Raw genomic sequence first — 6,000 nt, 5'->3', positions numbered from 1 at the left:
AAGTTCTGTATGTATTCTTGATTGCCCTTGCTGGATAGTCACTTGGAAATGTTTTCTTCCAGTCTATGGCTTGCCTTCTCATCCTCTTAACAGAATCTTTCACAGAGCAGAACTTTTCAACTGTAATGAAGTCCAATTTATCACTTTTTCTTTTATGGATCATAGTTTTAATGTCATTAGTACTTTTTGCCTAGCCTTAGATTTTGAAGATTTTCTACTATGATTTTTTCTAAACGTTTTACAGTTTACATTTTACATTTAAGTTCATGATCAATTTTTAAAATTTATTTTATTCAAGTATAGTTGATTTACAATGTTGTATTAGTTTCTGCTGTACAGCAAAGTGATTCAGTTTTACATATATGCGCATGCTTTTTCTGATTCACTGGGAAAGATCTTGATGCTGGGAAAGATTGAAGGCAGGAGGAGAAGGGGATGACAGAGGATGAGATGGGTGGATGGCATCACCGACTCAGTGGCCATGAGCGTGAGCAAGCTACAGGACTTGGTGATAGACAGGGAAGCCTGGCGTGCTGGAATCTATGGGGTCACAAAGAGTCAGACACGACTAAGTAACTGAACTGAACTGAACACACTTTTTCATGTTCTTTTCCATTATGGTTTGTCACAGGATATTGAATATAATTCCCTCTGCTATACAGTAGGACATTGTTGTTTATCTATTCCACACATAATGGTTTGTGTCTGCTAATCCCAAACTCCCAGTCCCTCCCTAATCCACCTCTTCTTCCCTGTGCCAACTACAAGTCTGTCCTCTGTTTTATAAGTACATCTGCATCATATTTTAGATTCCTCATGTATGTGTCATGATTCATTTTTATTTAACTTTTGTATAAGGTATGAGATACTTTGAGGTTCATTTCTATGGCCATAGATATCCAATTGCTCCAGCATTATTTGTTGAAAAGCTATCTTTCTGCCACTGAATTGCTTTTGTACCTCCATCAAAAATAAGTGGGGCATATTTGTGTGGGCCTGAGTTCTCTGTTCTATTCAACTGAAATCAAATCTGCCTATTCTTCTGCCAGTACCACACAGAGCTCATTATGGCAGCTATATATTATCTTGAAATCAGATAGACTGATATCTTCCACTTTATGCCTCTTTTCAAAATTGTTTTACCTCTTTCAAAACTTTTGATGTAAACTGTTATTTTTAATATAAACTTTAGAATAATCTTGTGTATATATATACAAAAATCTTGCTGGGATTTTGAATTGATATTAAAACTGTATACCACTTTAGGAAGAACAGACTTCTTTAATATTAATTATTGAGTCTTCCCATTCATGGACACAGTATGTCTCTTCAATTATTTATATCTCCTTTGCTTTCTCTTATCAGCATTTTGTAGCTCTTAGCATAAAATTTCAGCACAGGTCTTGTTACACTTATACCTAAATATTTCTTTTTTGAGTCACTATAAACAATATTTCAGAGAAGGCAATGGCAACCCACTCCAGTCCTCTTGCTTGGAAAAATCCCATGGATGGAGGAGTCTGGTGTCCATGGGGTCACACAGAGTCGGACACAACTGAAGCGACTTAGCAGCAGCAGCAGCAAACAATATTTAATGTGTGTGTGTGTGTGTGTGTGTGTGTCTGTGTATTTGGCCATTCCATGTAGCCTGCGGGATCTTAGTTCCTGGAAGAGGGATTGAACCCAGTCCATGGTTATGAAAGTGCCAAGTCCTAACCACTGGACTGCCAGTCAGTTCGTCAGTCAGTTCAGTTGTTCAGTCGTGTCCGACTCTTTGCGACCCCATGAATCGCAGCACGCCAGGCCTCCCTGTCCAGCACTCAGACTCACGTCCATCGAGTCCGTGATGCCATTCAGCCATCTCATCCTCTGTCGTTCCCCTTCTCCTCAGGCCCCAAATCCCTCCCATCACCAGAGTTTTTTCCAATGAGTCAACTCTTCGCATGAGGTGGCCAAAGTACTGGAGTTTCAGCTTTAGCATCATTCCTTCCAAAGAAATCCCAGGACTGATCTCCTTCAGAATGGACTGGTTAGATCTCCTTGCGGTCCAAGGGACTCTCAAGAGTCTTCTCCAACACCACAGTTCAAAAGCATCAATTCTTCTGCGCTCAGCTTTCTTCACAGTCCAACTCTCACATCCATACATGACCACAGGAAAAACCATAGCCTTGACTAGATGGACCTTAGTCAGCAAAGTAATGTCTCTGCTTTTGAATATGCTATCTAAGTTGGTCATAACTTTTCTTCCAAGGAGTAAGCGTCTTTTAATTTCATGGCTGCAGTCACCACCTGCAGTGATTTTGGAGCCCCAAAAAATAAAGTCAGACACTGTTTCCACTGATTCCCCATCTATTTCCCATGAAGTGATGGGACCAGATGCCATGATCCTTCGTTTTCTGAATGTTGACCTTTAAGCCAACTTTTTCACTCTCCTCTTTCACTTTCATCAAGAGGCTTTTTAGTTCCTCTTCACTTTCTGCCATAAGGGTGGTGTCATCTGCATATCTGAGGTTATTGATATTTCTCCCGGCAATCTTGATTCCAGCTTGTGCTTCATCCAGCCCAGTGTTTCTCATGATGTACTCTGCATATAAGTTAAATAAGCAGGGTGACAATATACAGCCTTGACGTACTCCTTTTCCTATTCGGAACCAGTCTGTTGTTCCATGTCCAGTTCTAACTGTTGCTTCCTGACCTGCATATAGGTTTCTCAAGAGGCAGGTCAGATGCTCTGGTATTCCCATCTCTTGAAGAATTTTTCACAGTTTATTGTGGTCCACACAGTCAAAGGCTTTGGCATATTCAATAAAGCAGAAATAGATGTTTTTCTGGAACTCTCTTGACTTTTCATGATTCAGCGGATGTTGGCAATTTGATCTCTGGTTCCTCTGCCTTTTCTAAAACCAGCTTGAACATCAGGGAGTTCATGGTTCACGTATTGCTGAAGCCTGGCTTGGAGAATTTTGAGCATTACTTCTTTTCTAGCATGTGAGATGAGTGCACTTGTGAGGTAGGTTGAGCATTCTTTGACATTTTCTTTCTTTGGGATTGGAATGAAAACGGACCTTTTCCAGTCCTGTGGCCACTGCTGAGTTTTCCAAATTTGCTGGCATATTGAGTGCAGCACTTTCACAGCATCATCTTTCAGGATTTGAAACAGCTCAACTGGAATGCCATCACCTCCACTAGCTTTGTTTGTAGTGATGCTTTCTAAGGCCCACTTGACTTCACATTCCAGGATGTCTGGCCCTAGGCGAGTGATCACACCATCGTAATTATCTTGGTTGTGAAGAAATTTTTTGTACAGTTCTTCTGTGTATTCTTGCCACCTCTTCTTAATATCTTCTGCTTCTGTTAGGTCTGTACCATTTCTATCTTTTATCGAGCCCATCTTTGCATGAGATGTTCCCTTGGTATCTCCAATTTTCTTGAAGAGATCTCTAGTCTTTCCCATTCTGTTGTTTTCCTCTATTTCTTTGCATTGATCACTGAGGAAGGCTTTCTTATCTCTTCTTGCTATTCTTTGGAACTCTGCATTCAGATGCTTATATCTTTCCTTTTCTCCCTTGCTTTTCACTTCACTTCTTTTCACAGCTATTTGTAAGGCCTCCTCAGACAGCCATTTTGCTTTTTTGCATTTCTTTTCCATGGGGATGGTCTTGATCCCTGTCTCCTGCACAATGTCATGAACCTCCATCCATAGTTCATCAGGCACTCTATCAGATCTAGTCCCTTAAATCTATTTCTCACTTCCACTGTATAATCATAAGGGATTTGATTTAGGTCATACCTGAATGGTCTAGTGGTTTTCCCTACTTTCTTCAGTTTAAGTCTGAATTTGGCAAAAAAGAGTTCATGATCTGAGCCACAGTCCACTCCTGGTCTTGTTTTTGTTGACTGTATAGAGCTTCTCCATCTTTGGCTGCAAAGAATATAATCAATCTGATTTCAGTGTTGACCATCTGGTGATGTCCATGTGTAGAGTCTTCTCTTGTGTTGTTGGAAGAGGGTGTTTGCTATGACCAGTGCATTTTCTTGGCAAAACTCTACTAGTCTTTGCCCTGCTTCATTCCGCATTCCAAGGCCAAATTTGCCTGTTACTCCAGGTGTTTCTTGACCCCGAGTCCAAGGCCAGGGGCGGTGGCCAGGAGGAGCGACCCCACGTCCAAGGAGCGGTGGCTGCAAGGGCGTCGGAGGGCCTAGAGGAGCTATTCCACGTTCAAGGTCGGGAGGGGTGGTGATGAGGAGATACCCCTCATCCAAGGTAAAAGAAACCCAAGTAAGATGGTAGGTATTGCAAGAGAGCATCAGAGGGCAGACACATGAAACCATAATCACAGAAAGCTAGTCAATCTAACCACACCAGGACCACAGCCTTGTCTAACTCAGTGAAACTAAGCCATGCCCTGTGGGGCCACCCAAGACGCGCAGGCATGGTGGAGAGGTCAGACACAATGTGGTCCACTGGAGAAGGAAATGGCAAACCACTTCAGTATTCTTGCCTTGAGAACCCCATGAACAGTATGAAAAGGCAAAATGATAGGATACTGAAAGAGGAACTCCCCAGGTCAGTAGGTGCCCAATATGCTACTGGAGATCAGTGGAGAAATAATAATATTTCTTATGGCAGAAACTGAAGAAGAACTAAAGAGTCTCTTGATGAAAGTGAAAGAGGAGAGTGAAAAAGTTGGCTTAAAACTTAACATTCAGAAAACTAAGATCATGACATCTGGTCCCATCACTTCATGGCAAATATATGGGGAAACAGGGGAAATAGTGGCAGACTTTATTTTGGGGGGCTCCAAAATCACTGCAGATGGTGATTGCAGCCATGAAATTAAAAGACACTTACTCCTTGGAAGGAAAGTTATGACCAACCTAGATAGCATATTCAAAAGCAGAAACATTACTTTGCCAACAAAGTTCCATCTACTCACGGCTATGGTTTTTCCAGTAGTAGTGTATGGATGTGAGAGTTGGACTGTGAAGAAAGCTGAGTGGCGAAGAATTGATACTTTAGAACTAAGGTGTTGGAGAAGACTCTTGAGAGTCCCTTGGACTGCAAGGAGATCCAACCAGTCCATTCTAAAGGAGATCAGTCCTGGGTGTTCATTGGAAGAACTGATACTGAAGCTGAAACTCCAGTACTTTGCCTACCTTATGCAAACAGCTGACTCATTTGAAAAGACCCTGATGCTGGGAAAGATTGAGGGCAGGAAGAGAAGGGGACGACAGAGGATGAGATGGTTGGATGGCATCAACGACTCAATGGACATGGGTTTGAGTGAACTCCAGGAGTTGGTAATGGACGGGGAGGCCTGCCATGCTGCAGTTCATGGGGTCCCAAAGAGTCAGACATGACTGAGCATTTGAACTGAACTGAGTCCATAATGCCTTTTATTTTCTTTTCTTGCTTTATTGCACAGGATTAAACTTGTAGAACTGTGCTAAATAAAAGTGGTAAGAGTATACATCCTTCCCTTGTTTCTGAACTTAGGGGGAAAGCATTCAGTATTTCACCATTAAATACAGTTTCACACGTTGTTTTTTTGTAGTGCTCTTTATCAAAGAGAAAGGTCTCCTCTATATCTAATATACTGAGTTTTTAATCACAAATAGGTGTTAAATTTTGTTAAATGCTTTTTCTTATTTTGTCAGACAGCAATTCACATGTCAAATGCTTTTTCTGCATTGATTGGTATGATCAGTTGATTTTTCTTCTTTAATCTATTGATATTGATGTACTCATGTTAAAGCAGTCTTAGAAGCCTGCAATAAACCCCACTTGATCATAGTATATAATTCATTTTGTATATTGCTGAATTCCATTTGCTAATATTTTGCTAAACATTTTTGTGTCTATCCATGAATAATATTGGTCTGTGGTTCTCCCCCTCCCTTTTTTGTTACTGTTTGATTTTAGTATCAGGATAATACTAACTTAGTAAAATGAATTGGGAAATGTTCCCTCTTCTTCTATTTTCTGGAAAACATTATGCA

Source organism: Capricornis sumatraensis, chromosome 23 (genome assembly GCF_032405125.1).
Source record: "Capricornis sumatraensis isolate serow.1 chromosome 23, serow.2, whole genome shotgun sequence".
NCBI lineage: Eukaryota > Metazoa > Chordata > Mammalia > Artiodactyla > Bovidae > Capricornis > Capricornis sumatraensis.
This window is presented reverse-complemented; position numbering follows the sequence as displayed.